Here is a 27,065-nt window from a genome sequence, read left to right on the forward strand (position 1 = left end):
CAGGGACAGAGGATGAAGGCGCTGGTCCTGCAACTCCCCTCCCAGGTGGATACAGCTTGAGCTATACCAGTATGAATGAATAAATCACCATATGTACATAAGTATATATGTGTAGATGTAAATATTATATTTAGGTTTATATATACGCTGGTGTATTTGTATTACCATCATACAAGACACCAGCTCAGTTCCACTTTATGCAGATGTTAACAGCTCTATGTATATTCTGTTCATCATCATCTCCGATGACTTTTCCTTTACCAAGTTTTACTGTGCACTGTCCTATTTTGTCAGTCTGTGCCTTGGCGTCTTTGTTTCTCTGATGAAGTCCTCTCTCTCAAACATGAAGCTTAGACCTCAGCTCTTCCACTGAAATTATTACAAAAGAGAATTGGTAATTAAGTTTTAACAAGATTTAAATGATATTAAAAACAGACAGTTAAAAGGAGACACTGCCTTGGGCTTTGTTGTAAATTTGTATAATTATTTTTCATCCTCTGGAGGATGCATTATTATCTTTCTGTATTTATAAAAATACTGCCCTGGAGGCACCAAAATGAATTTTATAGTCCACTGATTTGCATATTAATGTTAGTCTTGTGGTGTCAAATGTATTTTTTAGCAAATAAACGTCCATGAGAATCATCAAAATTTTCAAAGAATTTTATAGTATTCTTGACCTGGATTAATTATTCTTTTTAAGAAGGTATGTTGTAAAGACTAAGTAAAAAAACCAGCACAGCACAGTGATAAATATATAGGAGAGATATGAAGCAGATGAACTGAACTAAACAAAACACGTATGGATTTTTAACAGTTTTTGATTATAACAGTTTCTGTAAGTGAGTAAGTGTTAAGTAAAGACTTACGGTCTGATCCAAAGTTCTTTGAAGACACTGGGCCGCAAATTTTTAACAATACAGTTCTGTACATTTGCCTTCCTGCAAAAACGTGATCACTGTGAAAGATCCTTCTCTTGATCAAGTGTCCTTAGATACTTTTCAGAATGAGAATAAAAGTCAGGGATAAAAGATAATTACTTGCTACAGCCCAAAATTTTAATCAGAGGCTGGAACTGTAATGTCCAAAGTTTGTATCACCAGTATAGTGAAAATTCTGGTTTAATGGAAGTTCATGGACGTACAGCCATCTCTTCTATGCTGCCACATACAGGAAATTGTAGTTAGGTTAAGATTTGTTGTTCTCATTTATGAATCTACTCTGTAAAATCCTAATAGATTCACAGTTGGTTTTATCCCTCATTTATCTTGCATTTCATAACTTTTAAGAGGCATTTTCAAAGCCAGAAGCCCTACTCCTATAGTGCTAAGAAAAACCCCTAGGCTTCTGGGGTTTGCCTAGACAATAGCAGAATAACAAGAACATCATACTAACTTAGGATTCAGTTCTGTTATGTGTATGTAGAGAAAACTCTTACCAGCAGTCAGTCAAAAGACAACAAACTCAATGGGAGATTTCTCTGTGCATGGATAGAAAAATTAAAAGCATAGTTAATAGTAATCCATTTTGTTATCAAGATAAATCCATTGGCCTTGCAGTTTATCTCCCTAAGGAACTAATGTATTGTCAGCTGAAATAATGTGTTGTTATTATCAGCGCAATAATTATCATTGTAATAATCCTAAACAATTATTTGGATTAGACACTTGTCATATTGTCCAAGTTTATAAGGAGAGCTAAATATAAATTTTGTGATTTTTCCACACGCAGAGTGGAGATGAGATGCTTGTTGTGTGCCAAAAACTGAACTGAAAGTGCCATTCCACTGTCTAACAGTAGCAGATAAGGTGAATTTTACAAAACTGGTTGAGTGCCAACTGCTGGCCCAGGGCATCACTTGTTAGGCCATAAATGAGCTGATTGCATGTTGAGAACTACAATTTCCATGAAGTCTCATTCAAGGAGATATTAATGATCATTATTTAACTGTGACAAAATGGTGTCACAGAGCAAATGTATAACTGCCACTCTCCACCGGTCCCTTGCAAGCATAACTCCTGATATGTGATCTTTTGCCCTATATGTACGTTAGCCAGAGTGTTTAAAGGACAAACAAAAATACTTTAAAAATAAAAGTAAAATAAAAGATGAGCAGTCAAGACTGAGTAAAATATTTCTGTGATGCTTCAAGGTTGATTGCCAATTATGTATATAATCTTGGGGATGAAATGAGGTGGTCTGAAAAACGAAGCCCAGAAAACTCTTGTGTTTCTTTCTTTAAAATCAAGAAATCTTTAGTGGGTTATTGAGATCATTTGCGCTTGGAATTTTTTTTACCCACAATCAACTGCAGGAAATAAATTACAGATGCGATTCTATGGAACTTGCCCTTGCAAAGTGCTAAGCATTGGCTTTCAGATGAAAGGCAGGCAGAGGCTGAAAATGCCCGGGTCCTTGCAGTAACAAAGATGAAGAGAATAAATGACGGTTCTGGCAATGGATCAGATATGAGCTCACAATCACTGTTCTGCAGGGTAAGTCATGGCGCATAGCATGGTATTTATGCCAGCCTTGTGGTGGCTATGAAAGGATAGGCTGTGAAACTACCTGAAGTCTGCCAGGCAAAGCTTCTCTTCAAAAATCTTTGATTAAATTTGAGTTAACAGAGTGAGTTGTACTGGTATGGAACTTTGTATACACGAGGTTGGAATGTTTTTGACTCAGAATCACAAGCCACAAAACCATATTTAACATCTTGTAGTCCAGTGATTTATAATATCTGACTACAAACAGAAAAGTATACTTACTGTTCATAAAATATACTTAGCCTTTGTTTGAAGTGTAAACCTTCCATAAAAAAAAGAGTAAAGTTTGAGGGCAGGACCTGTTTATCTTCAAGGGTTTGCCAAAGATATAATGAGGTTTACACATACAAAGTTATAAACAGTACGACATCTAACAAAAAAGGAGTATTTGGAAGAGCTACTGGTAGAGATGTAGCTCACGATTCTAAAAAATAATTTTCCAGTTTTTCTGTTTTCCCATGCTTGCCCTGGGGTTAAAAGCAAATTCAGAGGAAATATTTTTACACATACACAGTATCAAGGAGATAGAGTTTTACAGGCAAATGTTCAGAGCTGCTACTTAATTTTCTTTTTAATTGATGTTAATAATTGGGGATCAGTTACTGCTTGGCTTGATTCTGTGTGTGTGTGGCAGGGGAAAGATGAACAGAGAGGGGATGAAGAGATGGCCAAAGGAACCTTCTTTGCCTCCAGTCAACCTGCAGGAAGAGTCAATCACAGCTGCAGTGCTCTGGGCCAGCCCATCCTGCCCCTCCAGAACACAGTACTCCCATCAAGGGCAAAGGGGAAGGGTACTCCCGTTGCCACAGATGGGCCCAGATCACTAAAAGAGCAGCATCCCAGTGGCTCTAACGGTACTCCAAACTGAGGAGGAAACTCAACTCTTGCAACTCTTGGGTTGCTTGCATTGTGAACTGTTTAGTTGTAAGAGAAGTGAAGGTAAAACTGCTGCTAGGGTTACCTTTGATCTACACAAAAGCAGCATCACAAAGAGGCACTGGAAATCAGGTTATACACAAGAGTGTCTGTGTACCAGGGTAGCCACATTGCTAGTGTAATGCTACAGAAAGCTGATTTATTACCAACATCTTGTTCCAGGAGTTTGCAGCCCTGTTTCATACTTTGAATGACTCATTATACAGAATCTGCACCTCTGGACTCCTTTTCTGGGTGGTGTCATTTTGAAGTAATACATTATCAGTTTCCATCATCTGGTGATGCATTACCAGAACAGATCAGAAAAACAGCTGGCTCAGTCTCTCAATCCTTGGCGTCCGGCAACAGCTGACTGTGATGATATATTACATGAACTCTTCAGTCTATCATTGTAATACATCAAAACAAGGCACTGGTCTGAAGGTGTATTACTCAAAGAAAGGCAAAGCTGAGTGAACCTGTCCAGAAGAGGGGTTCTGGTTTAATTATGGAGCAGAAGTTACAGTACACTGCTCACAGAAGGTTTGTTGGCTTCAAAATTTTGGTGCATTGCTAAAATACAATTTGCATTCATACAGATGATGTTATAGAAGAAGGTCATGTTGTTACTCAGTTTGGAGACAAACACCTCAACAAGCCGAGTTCTGTCAAAATGTTGCAGTGTGCTGTGTATCAGAGAGGCTGCACGTTTTATAATTGAACCAAGTTTTGAGTTCAACCAATAAACATAAGCACCAATTCCTATTGTTTTAATTTCTTATGGAAAACGCAGACACAAACCTGATATTTGAGTGTAGTAATTGAAAGAGCATCCCATCAGTGGATTCTCACTACTGCCTGTTTTGGTGGCACTCTCAGCAGGTTCCAGGTGATGCTGCTGAGGAAAAGCAGCAGCAGAGAAGAGGGCCTGAGGCATTAGCAGGGAAAGAGCTGGAGCTGGAAAAAGGAAAAACAGAAATTGAGAAAAACAATTTTCAAACAGGAAAATCAGCAAATAAATATGAAATAATATTTAATTAAAGACTTTTCATAAGATCTTAATTTACTATAGCTATTTACACCAGACTTCACGTTGCTGGATGAACAAGAACCTCCCATTCATCAGGACTGCAGAATTGCCACAGGAATGTCTCGGGCTCTTAAACTGAGGGCAAATCTGTTTCCTCCTCTTGGGTCACTAGGGGTGCAGTAGAGAGAGTGTCTACATTCTATTCTGTTCAAAAGATAGGAAATGCTCCCAAAATGTTCCCTCTGGACTGGGTTTGCACAGAGAGTTGAGAGTACGAGCTGCATTTTTCACCTGCAAATGCAGCGATGTCAGGCAGGGCATGATATGAAGTACAACCAGTCAGAACTAAGGCAGCAAAAAGTTTACTTGCTTGTAATGCCAGAAGTATTATTTCTCAGTATTGTTTCAAAGACTCAGCTGCCTCAGCATTTGTCTGCCTAGCTCAAGTTCAAGCTTCTTTTTAATCGGGCTCCTTCAGGATAGCTCCTTCAGTGTATGCTACTGACTTCACATCCCAGTTTTCTCTACATCCCTGCAATATTAGCCTCCATGATCCCTTCCTTCTCCTGTCTGACATGCTGCTATGTGCTCAGCTTTATGTACTTCCAGCAGTGCCCTTAGAATTGAACACTTTCCTGATGAATATTCCTGTAACTTTATTTCAGTCCGTTTCCATCCTGTTGCTCTATCTACGCAAAGTAAACTTTGGTTGGTTTAATGCAGCCAAACATATGCTGAAACCGGTGCACAGCATGGTAATACTTTAACCTGGATTTTTTCTCCTTTCTCTCCTATTCTTCATTGCTCTCTAAGAAATAAACAAAACTTTCTGAGTGAGAGTTGCAGCATCTGAATTTACATTACTAACAGAAAAAAACAAGAGATTAATTTCATGGTGAATTGGAAAACTGAGGGACGTAGGTTTTTCTGCTCTATGTTTCTGTTCAGTAGAAGTAGCAGAATCTAATGTTCTTCAGCAGGTATTTGAGAACACAAGCTGATCTGAGATGGGACAATGGTCAGCAGTTGGTTTAGATAACATAGTATATAATAAGCGTCGTGAATCAAAGACACAGCTGAGAACAAGCATTTCACCAACGTGTTATATTCATCAGGACAATTTTAGTCTATGTTATTATTTACAAGAAGTTCCAAACAGTCCTTTATTTATGAAAGAGATGACTCACATTGATATGCATGACAAGAACCCCTGAATTAAACATGCAGCAAAACCAGATTAAAAGTGTGATCAGTAGTTAATGAGAATGGACTAACACAGGACTGTTACACCCACTTTTGTAAGCCTTGAAAATGGTTCAGTGTGTTACAGATTTAGTTGTGAATGTGGATGACGTGTCCTTTGCTGCAACATCTCACTGTATGGGTGTTGTGGGAGGGTGCGAGTGAGGATTAAGGACAATAGAGACACAGGATGACACATGTAAACACCAGTTACAAAATAGCAGGAAGGAGAGGAATTGATTAATGGATGATATCCCATAAGGATGCCTCAGTGAGGGGGCAGGTGAGACAGCTGCCGAGATAAAGAGTGCCTCAGTGAAAGGATCTTCTTTCACGAGCTTGCTAGTTTTTAAAATATCAAAGTCCTACAGAATTGACCTTTTCAATACAATGTGAAAGTGCAGCTCCATAGTGGCACGGCCACCTGAGGTGTGTGCCCTCTTCGTCACACGATGTGGGAACTACTGTGGCCTCCCCAGTTTTCCTTACTGATGCAGTCACTCCATCTGTGCCTGTAGATAAGAACCTGGATTTTGTCACAGGAACATAGCAATGCAATTATGCCATAAGAGTCAGAAATGCTGTGCAGATAGCCATTGCCCAGTGCCACCTTCCTGGTACTGAAAGCAAAAAGACAGAAAATAAGAATAGGGTACTGTTTAAACACATCATTCAAGTAAAATCAGCAGATTAAGACTTTATTCTCTGGTTGCACTCGGGGTATGTATCTTTGTTCAGTAGGAATACAGCTGAGCCGTATAACTACTTGTGATTTATTAACTGAAAGGGCTGGATTTGTCCATGATGACCTGATCTAGTTGAAGATGTCCCTTCTCATTGCAGGGGAGTTGGACTAGATGACCTTTAAAGGTCCCTTCCAACCCAAACCATTCTATGATTCTATGACTCAGGCCCACCAACGTCAGGCCACGCAGTGCCGGGTGGAAACCTCACACAGAACTACAGAGCAAAGCTGGACGTAACCAGCCTTTGGCCACTAACCCTCCCCCCGTCCTTGTACTTCACTCTACAAATTTTGAAGGGAACAGTCTGGAAAAAACAACAGCTGCTGAAAAGTATATCACACTTCACAGACAAAAAGGACAAAGTATCTATGTTGAGTCACTTCAGCCTTCCTTAGACAAGACAGGAAAAGACAGAAGGAGGGCTTTTGGAATCAGGAATTCACTGCTCTACTTTCTCTGCTGGAGAGGACCACCAAAGTATGACCTGGAACAGGTGTTATTGGGATATATGGAACAAATGATGTTTTGACAAATTCTTATGTTTACACTCAGAAGCATTTTCAACCCTAAAGAAGTGTACCAGCCAGTCTGTGAACTCCATGGAGAACTTAAATATACCAGTGAATTATGCAAGAAGCTCCTGTATATTTCGACAATAGCCAAAGCTAGGTGTCCAGGTGAGGACCTCAAGAGATTTGACAAAATCATGTTTTTGTTACAATCCTTTCTCTAATTGTCTTGTGACTTCAGGTTATATTTGGTTAATTGCCTAAACTGGTACCTAATACTGCAAGCTTTCCAGAACATAACTTTTCTGCTTCCAAGCAGAAAGCCCCACCAACATATTGATAAAAATAGTGGTTATAGTGTGCACCTGTTCACACATATGTATAAATAAATCCATTTTAATGAGCTGAATGAACCCATTCACAATCCATACTGTAGGTCATTTTTCAGAGGCACACAAAGATGATAGGCTCAAACCCCAAAATGCTCATACAGCCGAATTTTGTCCTGACTTTTACTAGCCAGTGAATTCAAGACAAAAATGAACCAATCAAGGTTGACCACCTTGTATATCTTCTTTCTTCCAGGAACTCACAGCAATAAACCCTCCAGAGAAGGTCACTATTTTTTTAACCTCATCTAGGAATCTACTTGAAGTTAGTGTGACACTTGATTCTGGCACTCTCTGCACTATCAGTGCTCCATTGTCATTTAGTATTTGGACAGCTGAGTTGCCATATTGTTCTGTTTCTATGAAAATCATTTCTTGTGTTGACTACACTTATTCTTTTCCATATTATAAATCATCTTAAGCTCATCAGGGATATTATTGTTACCTTTTTCAATGCACTTTGAATACCAACATTCCCCAGCCACAAGTGTCAGCATATTAAGTGCCGTTCAGACATTTGAACATAATATACTCTGTTTCTAAGGCTTCCGTTGTATTACTAGTATGATAATTATTACAGCAAATGATAAAATACTGCAAAATTGTTTTCTCCCCCCTTAATAACATAAATAAAAGGAGCAATTAATTTCCTACAATAAAAACAGGCAATACAATAACGTACAAATGTGGAGTTTCTTCATTATTGCATCAAATTGCAAAACGGAAACATATAATTTCAAAAGGCTCATAAGCAAAAATGGAAACACAGCTGATGTTGCGTCAGCATGTAGTACAAAACTGTGAAGCTTGCACAGCACACAGCTAGTCTCCTCAAATGAACCAGTTAACATTTCTAAATGAAAATACATAACACAAAGAAGCTTCTCCTTTTTTTAAGGCCTTAATTCCAGAATTTAAGGCAATTTTTCAGGACGTTACTTCTATATATCATTCCAACACTATAAGCTCAGAGCATCACCAGTTGTTTTAAAACCTTTCTATCATGCATAGCTACGTCTATAGCTTTATCGACACATCTTATGACAGATGGCAACAGTGTTTTCAAATGGAATCAACGTACTTCAAATGTGATAACCCTCCCTCTACATCCCATATATTTACTGGATGTGTTTTTAAACCCTCTTTCTGCACTGCTATTTTGGTTTGTTTGGTTTTAGGTTGCTGAGAAAAGGTAACACATTTTCTTTGACATCTAGTGCAATTTTACAAGTATTCAGGGCACATTCCCTGCTTTGCATGGAAAATGTATTTGCACAGTTGTCAGAATGATGGACAGGGGGAGAATGATAGGAAGGAGCACTGATCTTTGCTTGTTATTACATACAATAGCCCAGTAGGAATCATGATGTGTTGGTGAGACAAACTGTGTCCCATTCTGGAACATATTAAGTTTGTCTCCAGGACACACATGACTTCACTAGGGTGTCTAACCTCATTCATAATAGATGCTAATCTTTTCAGGGCTGACTGATGACAGCACTTCCTGCCCTTCACGGAATTAGAGCTGGGTTTTATCAAAGGACTCAAACTGCCTGCTAATTAGACTAATTCCCTTCATCATGAATTATTTATTTCCATTGGTAACCGATCACTGTGACATTAATGGGTTCTGCTCAACTTAGTTTCATACTAATATACACTATAAGTTAAATGTTTAAAAACTCCTGATACTTCACTCCAGGTCAAGTGTATCTACACATAACTCTTGACGTTTTCAATAAAGTTTTGATAATTAAAGACTGTTAGAATAAAGTGCTCATCGCTACGAAAAAAGAAAAAGAAAATGAAGAATAATTTTAAAATTCTGAAATCAAGTTGTTTTTTTCCCTCCAAAAAATGTGAGGTAATATATGTAAATTTATTTAAGATTAATAATAAGAGCCCTCTACTGCACTAATAGAGTTTCAAGGCAATTCACAGAACTGAATGCATACCCTCAGCCAGAACACGTAGTGCCTGTGGATTCAAAATTCTCACCCCATGCAAGAAGTTTTGGGGTTGTAGTATCAAAAATAAGCTCTGTACTTAGGCAGCAAGTATCACAGATACAAACACAAAACAAAGAATACCTGGACAGACAACAGCGCTGCAGCTGAGTACTGTGGGGTGGAGAAGGCCAAAGGCAGACTGTGGGTCATCGGTGAGACGGAACTGGGAAAAACACAAAGTATCATTCTGGGATGTCTTAGCAGCAGGATCTGAGAAGGACACCAGAGGTCATCTACGCAATACGTACAACGTCTCAGCAAGAGAACTGATGGCTGGTTTTTGGCATCGCTGTTCAACAGTTATATTGACAACTGAGAGAAAATCCATGGAAGAGCAAGAAAAAATTAGAGCAATTTAGAAAACATGGATTGAGAATAATGTTTAGAAAAGAGATTACATATGATGACATTTTCACTTATGCAGAAAGGTGTTATGGTTAGGCTGGTGATCAGTTTTCTTCTCCATGTCCACCACAAGCAGGACAAGAAATAACCATTTCAGTCTGAAGCCATGAAGATATAGCTGAGAAATTGGGTAAAGGTTTTCTAGCTGTAAGGACAGAGAAGCACATGTCCAACTTAGATAAAACGGTGGTGGAATTCTCACCACCAAAGGGATTTTGGCCCAGACTAGATAGGGACATGATTGTTAGGGAAGGTTTAGGTGTATGTGAACTCAGGTCAGTCAGAAAATTATGTTTTAAGGCACAAAGATATGTCAGCTCAGTTACCATAACATAAGTTACTCTTATAATATTCTTCTTCACAATTTCGCTCTTTCTAAAGAAAAAACTTCTACTGAAAAGTTGCAATTATTTGAATAGTTCTCAATGATAAGAATGTGTATTTTAGGAGCATTCTATACAGAATAACATTTCAAGTTTCTATAATTTAAATGTTGATCTTTTACACTGTCATCATAGATAGTGAAATTGACTTTCATGCAATTAACTAATGGGATTTTTATAACTCATGCACAGGATAGTATAGTTCAGGCTGTACATTTTACAATGGCATTGTTTTCTATTGTAGTGAGCTGACCTTGGGTGAACGACAGGTGCCCACCAAGCCGCTCTATCACTCCTCTCCTCAGCAGGACAGGGAGAAAATAAGATGGAAAAGAACTTGTGGGTCAAGATAAAGGCAGTTTAATAAAGCAAAAGCAAAGCCGTGTGGGGAAGCAAATGAAAGCAAAAGATTTAATCTCTATTTTCCACCAGCAGGTGATGTCCAGCCATTTCCCAGGATGTAAGGCTTCAGTATGCACAGTGGTTGCTCCAGAAGGCAAACATTGTAATAACGAATGCCTCTCCCTCCTCCTCCTTTCTCTTAGCTTTTATTGCTGAGCAGATGTCATATGGTATGGAATATCCCTTTGGTCAGTTTGGGTCAGCTGTCCTGGCTCTGTCCCCTCCCAAGATCTTGCCTGCTCCAGCCTACTGGGTGAGGAGGAGAAACATTTGATGCTGTGCAAGCACTGCTCAGTGGTAGCCAAACCACTGGTGTGTATCAGTGCCTTTCTAGTTACCAATACAAAGCACAGCACTATAAGGGCTGCTGTGGGGAAAATTGTCTCCACCTCAGCCAGACCCAATACACCTATTTACCTGAACTCTTTGGAGATCAAGGGACAACATACCACTTGGCCACTGCTGAACCTCTTTTCTTTCAGCAAAATTTGAAGTCTGTCCACATGTTACAGAGTCGGGCTCAAAGATCCAATACATTTTATGCATACTTGTGACTAAATGGTGCATATTCTTAGCGTATAAAACAAAATAGGTTTTATTCTGGTTTCACTACCCTGTTGTAAAATAGGAGAAAAATGTATACAACACTTCAGAAGGATAAATAAGAGGCTTGTTTGGGGTAATATTTGTAACGACAAGGTGAGTTTAAAATAATAAACAGGGCAAGACAGCTGGACAGAATAGTTTATATCTCTTAGCCTAATAAAGACTTGCACTACAGTATATTTGACAAATAGTCTTTCACGTGATAGCCATAAAAGAACACATATCTTTCTAATTCATAGCAATAACACAGAAGTTAGATAAAAATGAACAGAGATTATATTCAGTAAGCCCATGTACATTTCTATCCCAGTGTGAGATACTTCGGCTGTGAAAATAAAGGTGTTATTTTTCCACTGTTGAAGTAATACCGAATCAATGAGAGGCAACTGTGAGCCTCAATGGCATCAAGGGGGTTCTGTTGACACTCACAAACCAAATGAGCAGAGCTCTGCTGGATTGAGATGTCACCAGAAACCCCAAGATGGCATTACAGCCTTGTTTTTCTAAGTTGTGTTTTTTTGCAATAAACACATCCAACTGCTTTTTTATTTTGATTAAAAAGTAATTTTTTACATTTCTTTCTGTTTTTCCTCCTCATCTTTTTTTCCCCAGGTTTTCTGTCCTGCTCTGCCTGCCCTCCTCCTTTCCTCCACCTCATCCTTGTACCTCCTGCCCCAACCATCCTCTTCTTGCCTTTCTCTCTTTTCTCTTTTACCTGCTTTCTTTCCTTGTTCTTTGACTCTCCAAATCAAAACGTTTCTGGAATGGGTGACTTTGCTCGGCGTGTTAGCAGCGCTCCCTAATGTCATTTCACCAGCACAAACAGTTCCTTCAGCACTGGGGATAGACTATCCTATTAAGCCAAAAGAAATGTCACTCATGTACCACTTGTTATTTGTATAGAACAAGAGACATCAAGTAGCTCCTGATGCAGCAACATAAAATAGCTTTCATTTCAGAGCTAATAATACCTGACACTTGAACAGAGACTTCCATGCGATGTTCTCAAACCATTTCAGAGGCATTAATGAATTATGTCTCACAAGTGTGCTCTGACAAACAGGCTATTCCCATTTCACAGATGGAGATAACTGAGGAGGAAAGAGAGGGGTAATTTGTTATTACAACGTCTCCCAGGGCCCAGTTCTTCACTGCTGTATGTAAAGAGTTTCTATTGCTGGATTTAAGCCAACAGTGAGTAAATAACATTAAAGAGCACTCAGATGTTCCAAGCCTCAGTCCTTTAATAAGAGATCCCTTCTCTTTATATAGCACAGTACTTTCTCCTTGCAAACTGGTGTATTGACACCTTTGGGGACATTTTATTTCATAATTCTAATTCATAAGTTACTAAGGAAAAGGAGATTTTTGTGCTAAATTGCTCTACCATCATAAATTAAACCCAGCTAACCCACCTTTTAATTCTTTATAAATGTTTCACAGCGGGGAATTCTTGAAGGGGAGTATTTTTTAAAATGTGACATGAAAAATGTATTCTGCTGTAAAAAAACAAAGTGTGACCAGAAATTTATATTTCAGCATCATGAAAACCAGCTAAGATCAAAAAATAAGAGGACAGTGGGCAGACAGCCCTTACAAAATACATGACAAAGAATCTGGACAGACTGGTAACTACAATTTGCCTGAATTAACAATTAAAATTATAAGTGTGTACAGTGTTACTCAAACTGCTCCTGAGCTGTGCTTATCAGAATTGACTCATATCATGAGTTGTGAGAAAAAGATGTCATTCACATGCACTATAAAGGTCAGTTCTTTGTAGTTATTTTGAGAAGTTTCTGCTTGATTGACAAATTGATAGAAGAAAAATTACATGAAAATATATTTAGATATGTTTTTATATACAGTATATAGATATAGAAGGGGCACCAAGACTTGTGAAAGGCCAAGGAAAAGCCAAGAAACAGGTGAGGCCATCAAAGACAACGTCTTTAAAACAAAAACATTTTCACTGTTCATGTGCACAATTTAAGGCAGGATAAACACGCAGGATTCCTTACAGAACAGGGAGAAGGGGATTGGCCAGAAAAAAATTGTTTGTTTGCTACTATTCCAAAAAAATTGAGCAATGATGAAAGAGTAAATAGTTGCTCCAGTTTCTGAAACTAAGCACAGTAGGAAAAAAAATGAAGAATCTTGCACAGATTTTTTTGTTCTGTTTTGTTTTTTTCAAAATCCTCATCACTGAAGAGTCAAAGAAGCATAAGATAAGTTTTCATAGAGGACTGAGGTAGTCATGGGGCATTGCACGGGACTGAGTGAATAATTATGTGGGATGCTAGAGCAGTGGAGCAGAACCAGACAGACAGGTTATTTTGAGGGGCAAAGAGAGCAGAGGAAAGTTAGTATTGTGGGTTTGGGAAATCAGATGTGAGGGACAAAGAGGGACAAGAAAGCAAAAAAAAAAAATAATCAGCTAGGTTGAGCAGCCACTCATCCTGATTTGCTACAGGGGAGCGAAGGAGGATCACTGGAGTGACAACGAAGGGAGCTGCACTGGACTGGACACTTCTGGCAGTCGAAGAACATAATTTGTTTATTTTTAACAGTGCTGTTATCCTTGTGGCACATAAACCCACCTCATTTAGGAAGGGAATTTACGTCCCCCCTTGTTGGTGGGCAACACCTTGAAGCAACGCTGACTGAATTACTCCTGTATTATGACACAGTCTACATTTTGTCTTAAACTTAGCTGGAATAAAGTTCCCTGCAAATATGAGCTGATATGACATGTATAAATTATCAATCAAAGTAAGACCATTGTCTCTAGTACCAGCCCACAAGCAAACCTCCATATGAATGGCATCCAACAAAAACGCATCCAGCCATAAACACTATAAATATAAAATATAAATATAGAGATAGGGGACCCTGTGCTATTTACAATGCTTTTGTGTTTCCCATCTATCTAGAGGAATATCGCTATCCAAATTCCAAGCTAGAAGTTGGAAAGCAAATATGATTGCATGTATGCAAGATGCATGTGAACGCTTAAGGGTACCTAATTCCCCACTCCTGGTTTCTCCAAAGCCTTTCAAGCTAGCTCATCCACCCCCTCAGGAAAACTGCTCTCCTCTTTGGAGATGATGAGCTGGGATTTATAGACACCTGGCTAACTACAACATCCAGCTGCTGCTTTTGAAATAAAAGAACAGGTCTGTGATTTGTTACAATCCACCTATATGCATAAAAGGCACCCCCGCAAATTCTGTCGGTGATGGGTTCTTTGCAGAACATTGCTTTGAAACCAGCCTCCATGCTAAAATGAACAATGAGACAGCTGCAACAAAACCAGCCACATTTCAATTCCATATCTGCACATCACCCATGAGAATGAAGCCCATGTTTCATTGGACAGGCACATTGTGCAACAGCAAGAGTTAGAGAGAGCCAGGATCATGAAGTACATATTCTACTGTACAGAACACTGCCAGCCGCAGCCATGATTTGGAGGCAGCAATGTGCATTTTCACAATTGTCTTCATACATGGTCATATGAGAAAAGGAATCAACTGACAGAACACTTCACAGGGAACTGGTGGATGATTATAGTGGCCATTTATTAGCACAGCATTTAAGCTCACCAGAAGTCCAGTGCTCATAACACTTATTACTTTAGTGTGGTAATTTGCAAGGGCAATAACTGTAATTTTTTCTTTAATTTTTTTTTTTGGATGACAAGAGATCCGTGCTCAGATAAAGTTATGCCCCTGATAGTCCCAAAGGTAAAGTGAAAGTTAGGCACATAATGAGTACTCTGAACAAATGCCCATGGATAAATCCAGCAAATAGAAATGAAAATCATTTTTTCAGTTCCTATGACTTTCCAATTCCAGGAAGCTAAAATCAAGAGATATCTGCTTTGTTTCATAACATCCAATTATGCAACTACTGTTATTTCTGGAGATACTGGCCTCTGAGAATTACTCTTTCAGTATGAAGGAACCAAACAAAAAATACCCAAACAGTAAAACTTTGATATTTATGCATGAGAAGATTTTTGAACCACTCAGTGAGTCATTATATGGGGCAATTAACTTTCCTTTTTATGTAGATATTTTTTCTTCGTCTGCCACCTTTTTAATAGTCCTTTGCATAAATTGGTAAAATAATTTCTCATTCCCTCAGAAACAACAGCTGCATTGTGAACTCCTGAATTGGCATGTCTTTGGAATATATTATAATTACTCAGAAACTGCTGCCATTTCTGTCAAGCTTTCATTCATACGAAGGTTGCTTCAAACATCCCATCCTCCCTCCCCCTTTCATTGCTATTGCTGATCTGGGTTAGATTGTCCAGCCACTTCCCCTGCTCTCCCAACTCCCTCTCCCGCCTCCAGTCTCAGCCCTCTCTCTCTCAAGCTCTTGACACAAATCTCCTTCCTTTGCCCCTCCCTAGGTCTGGCTCTCTGTAGACTTCCCAGTCGAATTAGACACAAATGACTTGTCTTGACTTTCAAAGCCCTTTGTGGCCTATCCGCTCACCACTGACCCTCTCATGTTCAATATCAAAAGGTCAGCTCTTGCTTCCAATTAGTCTATGAGCCAAGGTACCTTCCTCTGACTGTAATACTTTCAAACAAACCCAGTCATGCTCTTTCCTCTGTTGCCCCTCACACATGGGCAAGGAATTGCCTATCAGTATCTGCAAAGCCTTCACGTTCTGCCTTTTTAAATCCCCTCTCAGATCTTCACTTGCCTTCAGAAACCGCAGCAAGAGCCAGGTTGTTCGTGTGCCAGGGCAATGCTGAACAACACAAAAGGAGGGCTTCCTAGGGGTCCTCCCTTGTTTGTACCTCATTGGTGTCCGTCCTCTACAGGGAAATGCAATTTTTGTTCGCCTTGTTTTGCTGCACCTCACGGGGCGAGTTGTGGCTGATAACTCGAACTTGTGGGTCCTTCAAAGACACAAAAAATAATGAACAAGAGAAACAATAATAAGGGAAGTACAGATCCTTGCTTCCCAGGGCCCAGACTAGGCCACTGCAAAGCTCACCTCAAGTGAGAATTGTTACTCAATGAAAAGTCCTGGTCTGTCACCCGCAGCTTCAGGGTGGACCTTTCTCATTTCAGACAGAGCTGCCAAGTCTAGCAAAACTATACCTAGCTCATGTGGTTCTAACTTGGCTAAAGTTGGGTAGAATTCCACAGATTTGGAAAAACGCTCATTTTCTTTCTCAATATCAGGGCCCTGCCCCACCTACTAGAAATTCTTGCATTCTCAAAGAAACAGTCACCAGTGTAATTTATCTTGAACAAATTCACCCACCTCGCCTCAGCGTTTCTGTTGAAAATAGCTGCACTGCTTTGGTTGCAGTTTTCCCAAAATTTCAGACTGAAGTATAGACACAGGAAAAATTCATTCTGGTAAAGGTTATAAGTAATTGAAATTCTATTAAGTATCCGAAATTCATTCACATGAAAAACCGAAAACATGGCCATTCAATGAGATGCTTAAGGCAAACTGATGGATGATGCTCCCAGCTCCATATTATAAACATATTATGAGGATAATTGTGGGTTGTTCAAGTAGAGGATGGAGATGTGTGTGTGGGAAGTAGCAGAATGGAGGTAGCCAAGTGAATAGAGTGTAGGTGAATAGTTGAATGGCTTAACTGTTAATTTCCTTGGTTTTTTTATGATTTACATTAGTACGCAGAGGAGTGGGATCTAACTCTAAGAACTTTTCTGAGCAGGGAAAAAATCACACATAATGTGCACATAACCATGTGAAATACAGAAACACTAGGCACTGAATTACATAATTTACTTAAAAGTTGTAGATTGTTGACAGAAAGGGTCCTGCTGCGTTTCACAACCTGGGAATATAGCTTTCGTGAAGCAAATTATTCTTCAAGAAATGAGTAACAATGCCATTTGCTTCATACCTCTGACACAATATTTAGCTCTGTCATTTAAATATAATTGCTCTATTTTTACAATGTTAGTTCTATTGATAAATGCAGATTGCAAGGAATAAGTAAATTCTCTTATAGTGATAAAGTGATTGTTTATTAAAAAAGTAAGAAAGCTGACACTTATTTCACATTCTAGATCTAAAAAAAAAAAAAGTTACCATTATTATTGTAGCTTAGTTATAGTAACGGTTCAACGTTTTTGTGGTCTAGTATTTTTAATACTCCAGCGTAATCTACTCCAGTCATCCTTGACAGAAAATAAAGATGGGTTTTCAAGGATCACAGCTTTCAAGCTGTGTGGAAATGCCCATTTCCCATCTTGAGAGTAATCACATACACACACACACAGAAATGTACCCAGAAATCCCACAGTACTAGTAAAATTGCCATCTTTAAGGGTATTTCATCCCTCTGGCAATCACAACTGCAGCCTTTAGCACTGACATGAAGCCATCACTTAAAAACAGCTTGTCATTTTCCAGTGAATATAAAATTTATACCGCTCTACAAAGTTGGAACAACAACAACAACAAAAAAAATCCCAAACCCTCTAGCACCTGTTTAATGAGTAATATGTCAATACATGTGTATATATATTTTTAAACAGATAGAAAATATGAACATTTGGCTCCACAGATTATATCTTCTCCTCTGTGGTGAAATTCATTCCACACTTGCCTGAAAGGCTGGACTTCAAACTTAGTCACTCTTCAAATACAGCAATACAGCCTTGACCTCTGCGTTTGAACACCCATTCCTGATGGACTGGAAGCAAGAATCTGCACTTATGACATCTCAGCCAACTACACTCTCCAGATCAGTTAAACATGGTGTTCATTTTGGTGCAGAGGGCAAAGATCTGATGAGATCAGGCAGCAGTAGATTCTGCAGCAGGAGCCAGAGGCCCAAAATCTCTTTTTCCCTAGTCACGTGATGCTCTCCAGAATACTCCTTTCTCTGCTTCTCCCTGAGCTCATGAGGACTCAAGTACCATCTGAGGAGGATGGTTCATTCTGGCATTGGGATACAACTTGGGTCTTACAGATGAGGAAACAGGAAGTTCTGCTAATATTTATGCCTCTATGTCCCACTGAAAAACTGAATTTGCTTTAAAGTAATGAAGTGAGACACGTAAGATACACTTTTCTTTTTACACGTATTCAGAACATGTTTTCAAGCTTTTCTCTGCAGCCATGGAAGCAATAAAATTATTAGTAAGACAAAAAAAGAGAGCTATATAAAAAGAAGGAAAGGAAGAAAGGAAGGAAAAAACAAAGGAAGAAAAAGGAGAAACAAGAAAAGAGAATGGAAAAAGCTACAACTTCCGAGCAATCCCTTGATTCTAGGAATTAAGGCTTTAAGAAGAACCTAGATGACAAATATCACAAATCTCAGTATCACAAAATCCAATAAAGTTGAAAGCATTGACAATCTTGATTCATCTGGGTGTGTTCTAAGGGCAACATGTGGATCATTTTGTTCCCATGCTGTGCAGAGTGTGCAAATTTTGCCTTACTCTCTAATCCTAGTTTGGCACCTCTCAGGACTAAGCAGAAATCAAATTGAACAAATTTAAGAGAGATCCTCTTAACTTAGGAATACATTTCAGAAATGGTTTTGCGCTGCTGACCTGCACTGTATTTAGCAACATTCGAACTATTCAGCTTTGATTTTAGCAACATTCAGCTTTTACTCAAAGCTATTATTAACAGATAGTCTGAAAGAACACAATATTTTGTGTTATTTCAGAACAGGTAGTTCCAAATAAGACAATATTGGAGGAGGGGGGAAAGATAGTAACATATAAAAGAAGTAACATAAGCTTAATCAAATAACTCTACCTTCTCAATGACAGTGCTGCTCCAAGGCTCCCAGATACCACGCATGAGTCAGTCAATGGCTGTGCAGTTCATCAGGAGTGGAAAACTGGTTTTGTTTTAAAACCCAAGGAGTTAGGAGAGACTTTTGATGGTGTTGTGTGTTCTCCCCTCAATATCAGACAGGCATTTAGGGAGTTTGTCTTGATTTGACAGAATTTTATCTGAAGGAAAACCACATTTTTTTTAGTCAAAACAATTTAGAAACGAAACTGTTTTCTATTAAAAAAAAAGAAATTAAGTTTAATTGTATTTAACAGTTTAAAAAGTTGAAATATCAGTATTTCATTTTGCTCAATAAAACATTTCCTTCAGCCTGAAAATTTACTAAAATACATGGGAAAGGACATACGTAAAAAAGTATATATGCATGTAAGTATCTATCTTTATATATAAAAACAATTAATGCCCTTTCAAAAAGTCCTTCAAAATAAGTAATTTCTAAATGCTATCAGAGAACAGAGGAACCCTTACTTTTAAAAAGCAAGCATTGAAAGAAAAGCGTCAGGAGACGATGTGCTAAAATTTAGCACACATGCGCCACCAGAAACTTGCTTTTTGTTTTTATTTGCTGCTTTCTAATGTGAATGTTAAGAAATTATGCTGACAAAGTCCTTTTTAAATCAAGATCACTTCAGCAGGTCTTACAGACTCTGGTACTATTGTGCATTGTCAGCTCAATTATTTTAAGTCAAATTCAGTCATATTTATGACATGCTGTCGGTGTATTTTGTGTTCATCGTAAGATACTGGTGCAATTTTATCTATCTGAGACTAGGATCTAGTCATAAATACTTCATGACTCTACTATGCAGATCAATCCATCATGCACCCAAGCATGTGTGCAGCTGGATACAGATATACACAATGCACAGCATAAGGAGAAACAGTAGAAAGGGACAGCTCTAAAATTAATGCAAGTTAAATAGATCTGAAATAAAAAAGCACATTTCAAAAGGTAATTAAAAATGGTATTTCAGAGAGTAATCTCAGAGTTGGTGCCCATTTAAAATCATTCACTTTTTTCAGGTTTGTCAGTTCCTCCTGGTTATCAACCAGCGGCCAGGCAATTCCAGCAGCCTCTTTGCTGGAAGCGGGATGCTGTTGCATTCAGATTTCGCATTATCTCATCAGTGCCCACTCCATCACAAAATAAGAACTGCTCATTATTTCTCCTTCCTTTCGTTCAGAAGAGCGCTGTCTGTTGGCCCTAACTTTAAGGCCAAGTAGGTATATTCTACCCTCCATTTTAGTATGAATGACATGGCTCTGCCTAACTATGTGACAGGGAACAGACCAGCTTTTCTTTTTCTTGCTTCTTCAGAGTAAAAGGGGGAATCATGAGGCTGTCTGCCGGATTATGAAAATTCCTCTGACGATTTCTCTCATCTCTGACCCTGTGTGAGTCTTGCAGCACCAGAAAGCAACTTCAAGACAAGACTTACATTCTTTGGGCAGTAAATACCCATTTTCTCACTTAGGCATCCCCTGTAAATACTTAAACACTCAGTCATGTGAAACTAACCTCTTGGAAAGGGCTGGATTACACTTAAAACTAGGTCAAGTATAGATCGCGGAAACGTAGAAGTGGATCAAACAACACCCAGCTGGTGAAGCTTTGTGGAACCTTACAAGAGGTCAGAACTCAAAATGTCTCACTTTTGTTATGTTTTGCTTTCTCTATTTCAGGAAACCTAAATAAATAACAGGAGAACCTACCAGGACTTTCTTCAGCCTTTTGGAAAGAGGCACGGTTCCTGCATGCTACCTGAAGAATTCTTGTATGAAGGTCAGTGCTTGGAGAATATGATGGTGAACAGGACAGCAACGATTATAGTTATCCAAAGCTACCTATCAACTGAATAAAGGGAAAGCAGCAGGTATTGATCAGTTCTCTGGAGAAATGCTGAAAGGGGGTGGGAAGGTCAGAACATGGATGTTACACTATCTTGGAAAGGAATGAAATCAGGATCAAATGACAGAGGCAGGGCAACAAATTCTCAATGTACTAAGCACAGCACGTATGTTATAGGACAGCTGAAGGGAAATTTCACAAAGTGCACAAACACACAAATATACCATGGAAATATATTATATATCAAAAAGATGAGGCACAGGAATGCCAAAATATCACCTAGGACTAGGCGGAGGGAAAACAGGGAAAATCCTACACAGCCATTAGTGTAAAAGCCAGTTGTATCTGGGACCTGTTTGATGCAGATCTGCAACTTCTACCTGTTATTGAATAGAATTTATCAGAGAACAAAACCTGAATCTAAAAAATATTGTATCTAAAGCAGATGAGGCTTGTGGAAAGAATTGCTGAAAGACAAAGAAACACACTCCTTGAGGCACACATGCTTCTCGTTTTACTTTACAAAACTTTTTCCTCCATTTGTGAACTGTTGCCAAGTACCTTTTCCTTGGTACCTGATCTAAAACTTCCGAGGCTGCGAACCTTTGGTTCTATCAACCTCTGTTCAGCCCAGCACAACACAGAGAAGTCTATCAGACATTGGCTATACGCAAGTGTGCTATACCACAGGAGTCCTACTGCAGTAAATGCTGTACTGTCTGGTTCAAGTGTGAACCTAACCCTATGACATGTCACAAATCAAAGAATTAATTTGAAAGAAAATGTCCAACCGCAGAGCAGAGATAATCAAAGAAATGCTTGAAAAATGGCTTAAACCAGTCTGCAAATCTTCAGGAAGTATTTTGGAAAAATTATGAAGTTCAGGGTTGTGCTTAAAACCACATGAAACACGCTATGCTTATTTCTTTTTTAATTAAACAGTATCTTAAAAACCACATGTTACTCGAAAGCCTGAAAAATTTAATATGAAATTATTTCTAGAAAAACACAGGAAAGTCTATGCCTGCATCGTTAACTCATTGGAATTTTATTTCCTCCTATCTTTACAGGAAAATGAACCATGAAGAATCCCATTTATTCCCATGACTAATGACATTACAAACATCAAGTTTGGTCCAGTCACCTGTATCTTCACTTAAGCCAACAACATAGGTAAGTAAGTATTTAGCAGAGATTCTAGGTTACTCTATATGTTAAATTACTGTTTTACAACTGAACACCTACTGGGAGAACTGTAACAAATAGGTGAAGCATTTTCCACTGAACACTCTCTTCAGCATAATCTCATAGTGACTCTCACCATGATTCTAATTGGCAAAATAAATCTGATTGGCGGAAATAGAGCCACCTAAAAACCAAACTAGCATTTGTTTTCCTTGGTTTCATTTTCCAGTCCAGGAAAAAATAATAATATAAAAAAAGAATCTATGTTGTGCATAGTCCGCTCCATGCTAAAATCTCAGGAAAGGGCATTCTCACACATGCCCATAAAGGATGCACAAATACCATGCCAAAAGCGTTTGGGTTGCTTTCAGCAACACAGTAGTATAAATAACACATGACTGTATGTGCTTTCAAAATACTCTGGATTGACTTTTTTTCTCCTTTATGCTGCCTTTACACTTGTGTAACTCACTCTCATTCATTTCATTTACACTACCAAGGCAGAATTAGTCCCATGTATCTGCTCACTTCCTTCATAAATGTATGTTTTTATTACTGCCAGCAATAGAGTCAGAGGTGGTTGTGTGCAAGTCTCTCTACTTCACCCCAGATGTCAAAGTTGTCATTCATAAATCTGGCAAATTATATCCTACAACTTTCAGAAGTATGCTAGGAAATGCGTCACCAAGTGTTACTTCGGAAACAAAATCTGAGTTATGCTGGAAATTGGAGGTGAAAAAGATGACAATTAGAATTTTTTTCCAGTATTTTTGGGAAGCATAATCAAAAAGATAGAAAATAGCACTCAACTTAGGTAGCCTTCTGGTGTCAGTTACACAAAGTTTAATTCAAGCTTCCAAAAATATCTGATCTCTTCACTTGCCCTGCAGAAGGGTGCCTTACTCAGGTCTAAGGAGCTTGTTGCCATTAGCTAGCTCAGTCAGGTGAGTTAGTGCAGAAAGTCAGTGGGAGTTACCGTGGGATTTACAGTGGGAACTCAGTGGCCGAATTTATTCACACAAACTAGCTAGTTCAGACACATACCTTTTCTTTTTACCCCAGCTTGAAGCTGGGGAGCTACTCTTAAGTACCTCTCAGAATCAATCCGAATGTGATTTTGCCATTTCTGCCATTCAAGGTTTTTCTCCATAAACAAATGAAACACTGTGATCTGGAGTTTCCCTAATTTAGTCTTATCTTGCAGGTAATACGAGGATTAAAGGATGATTTTATGAAGCATCCTATAACTGGATTCTGCACATAAAAAGAATAAATCAATACATTGATTTTTCCTCACTAACAAAGATAATTTACCACAAACACTTTCTTTATTACAATTCGTTCTGCTGTATTTCTGCCTGGTGAAGTTATTTGTCAATTGTAAAACTGAAAAAAAAAGCTCTCATCATTCCCATTTATCGTCCTTTCTCACCTTTAACTGTTGACAAATTCCGTCAATAAAAAAATTGCCCGTCATTCTCTCTCTAATCTGCCTGGCCAAACCCTTGTAATTCCATGCCAGGAGAAGAAATGATGCTCTCTACTTTGCCTTGGCTAAACAATGTAGATGTCAGCAGAAGGTGCAAGTATTCTTGCCTACAATATAAGATCACTACATAGAACTCACTGCCTACTTTGTAAATTCACACCCTGTCGCTTACAGTGATGGTAATTAGTGGGGAAGAGTAACAAGACCTTCAAAAGGTTTTAGCACTTCTCACTTTGTGATCTCCGAGCACTCTACAAAAATAAGTACATTCTGCCTCATAAGATCATTGCAAATTAAGTTCTTACCTGAAAGAAAAAAACAAACAGCTAGGACAGAAAAAAACCACAACCCCAAACCCCCAAACTAAGGGCCATGTTATGAATCTGTTCATGCCTTTAGTAGAAATGATTTGCACAGATAGACACATTTAAATTAATTGGACTTTTTCAGCAAGTAGCTGCATACCAGTGGGGATAAACAGCTCACAGTTTGACTGCAATGACACCCAAAGTTCCACATTATGTCCCTTAAAAAGCCAGTGTGGTGTAATGAGAAGGATATTGGCTAGCCTAGAATCAGAAGACCCCAGTCAGAGAATGTGCTAGAAAGAACCTAAAAAGATAACGTAGTCCAGCCACTTAACTAAAACAAATAATAATGCAAGACATATTTATCTAGTTTCCAGTTAAGCTTTCCCAATGTCCCTAGATAGCCTGGATATTGTCAAATTGCTTTCATCATGAATTTTTTTTTTATAATTCCCAGGATAAACTTTGCTGGAAATTATATTAACTTCCTTTTCTGTTCTTCCTCCCATCCCTTTACTTCATTCTCTTTCTAAATTGCATGTTTTTTAAAGCAGCAACTGCTTCTAATTATGCCTATATATTAATTTATAGAACCTTCCCACTTGAAGTTTCCAGATTATATTATAAAACAAATAATCTTTATTCTTAGTTTTCTGCTCTAGTCAAACTTTCAGTTTTTAATCATATTGAAAACAATCAGACCTGGTCCCAATTTTCACTGTAACAATATTCTGACTGTGAAACACTACTGATCTCCTGCTATACTTTGCACGTGATTGCCACTCCTCTCGCAAGATACTATCAAACAAAACTGCAAGACTCTCTTATATGACCAAAATGTCAAGAAAATGAAGAAGGATTCTTCTTCTTCACTTTTATTTAATTATTTATTGTTAATAGGTGCTTTTGATTCACTAAAAGCTTTCCATCCTCTCATCCTCTTATCCCTTTCCTCATCTTCAGGCTTGTTCTCACCTAGAACAGGCTCTTTCAATGTTCTTTCACTACTTCAATCAGAGTGATGGTGGCACTGACGTGGAGTTACTCACCCTCTTTGGCTTGGATGGCAGCTAATTTCATGCTTTTATCCAGAATTTCACCACAGGCACCTCATTTTCCCAGTTCATCATCTGTGAACTTCTTTTTCCAGTGATCATCACTAGCACATTTTACCTGAAATGTGAAGGTAAACAACGACCCCTGAACTAGCAAGAGCACAAGAGAGGGTGAGCACGTAAACCAGTGAAAAAACATTAATTCTGTTTCTTTCGCGAGATCTTTATCTCTAACACTTATGACTGAAATGTAAAAGGTCTGGTTATCACCCACAGGCCACAGCTGGAGACAAAACATCTCCCTCTGCAATGATAGCCATGACAGACACTTGCTTCAGGGTCAGAAAGGGATCCAAAGATTGCTTTTGTTTTAACATGTTCTCTCAACATTTTCTTTTTACACCAAAAATACAATAAACACAACATAGAAAATGGCTTTGTTTCCCCAATGAAGCTTTTCTGGAAATGTCACTTAATTTTTTTCCAACAGAAAATGTTAATGCATTTTTTTTTAATCTGTATTCAACTTGCAGCCCAGAAAGCCAACCGCATCCTGGGCTGCATCAAAAGAAGTATAAGCAGCAGGTTGAGGGAGGTGATTCTGCCCCTCTATTCCGCTCTTGTGAGACTCCACCTGGAGTACTGCATCCAGCTCTGGGGCCCCCAACACAGGAAGGACATGGACCTGTTGGAGAGAGTCCAGAGGAGGGCCATGAAGATGATCAGAGGGCTTGGAGCACCTCTCCTATGAAGACAGGCTGAGAGAGCTGTTGTTAAGCCTGGAGAAGAGAAGGCTCCATGGAGACCTTAGATCGGCCTCCCAGTACCTAAAGGGAGCCCACAGGAAAGATGGGGAGGAACTCTTTATCAGCAAGTGTAGCGCTAGGATGAGGGGTAACAGTTTTAAACTGAAAGAGGGGAGATTTAGATTGGATATTAGGAAGAAATTCTTTACTGTGAGGGTGGTGACGCACTGGAACAGGCTGCCCAGGGAAGCTGTGGTTGCCCCATCCCTGGGGGTGTTCAAGGCCGGGCTGGATGGGGCTTTGAGCAGCCTGGTCTAGCGGGAGGTGTCCCTGCCCATGGCAGGGGGGTTGGAACTAGATGATCTTTAAGGTCCCTTCCAACTCTATCCATTCTGTGATTCTGTGAAATTTTTTATTCTTTTTGCAAAAACAGTTCCTTCCTCCTTGTCAAGTGCACTTGTGATATGTTTAGTTTTTCTTCATTCTTTTGACATTTTTAGATCGTCAAAATTATGTTTCAGTTTTTCCTTCTAGCACACACTTCTTTCTGAAGATGGTGCAGATTTGAGTTGCTAGAATGGGGGAAAAGAAAGAGGGAGGAAGTAGCAAAAAGAGAGAGAAATGCAAGAAACAGCAAACCAAAACTGAGGTTGCTTCTAAATGTAAACTAAACTAAAAATGTAAACTAAAATTTCCATATGATTTTTATTAGAAATCACTCATTTCAAAATACCCTATAAACATTTCAGATTTTTACTGGGATGGGAATATTCTTCTGTCACAAATTACATTGCAGAACAGTAGTTACAACAAATCCCTTCCAACTTGTCACCTTTTCTTTTTCGGTCTCTATTTCCAGGTTTCCCCTTCTTGTCCTCTCCTATGACTTCCTTTCACGCACTCACTTGCTCCCTTGTTTTTTCTAGAAATAACCTTATGCTTCTCATCTCTGTAAGCTTTTAGAAAACCTCTTTCTATATAATACCTCTCCGTGCCTTGGCTCCATCACTTTTAATATTTCCCGCTTCTCTTTGTTTTATTCATTCTTCCTAGCCCTTGTGTTGATTCCCTAATTCCCTCAGCTCAATGTTCAATTCTTCACTCGAGTCTCCTCTAACTATGTTCTCAGTAGAAAATGCTGATATGCGTTCCTATTGGCCCTGGCTTTCTTTCGTCACCTGCAATCCAAATCCAAATATTTATGCCCTTGGGGGAGGATGAAAAAGAGAAAAGAAATCTTTCCCTCTGTGTATGCAACTCACTGATCTGTGCCTGCTCTTTTTCAAATTCAAACCTATTCTAACATGGTGGATGGCAAGCAAAATACAAAGTACAATGTTTCTGGTAGACACTGGTGTGACATACTGGTTAGATGTGGTGTTGCAGAAGCACAAGCTATTCAGACAGTTGCATTCCCCTGCTCAGAAAT

Source organism: Chroicocephalus ridibundus, chromosome 7 (assembly GCF_963924245.1).
Source record: "Chroicocephalus ridibundus chromosome 7, bChrRid1.1, whole genome shotgun sequence".
NCBI lineage: Eukaryota > Metazoa > Chordata > Aves > Charadriiformes > Laridae > Chroicocephalus > Chroicocephalus ridibundus.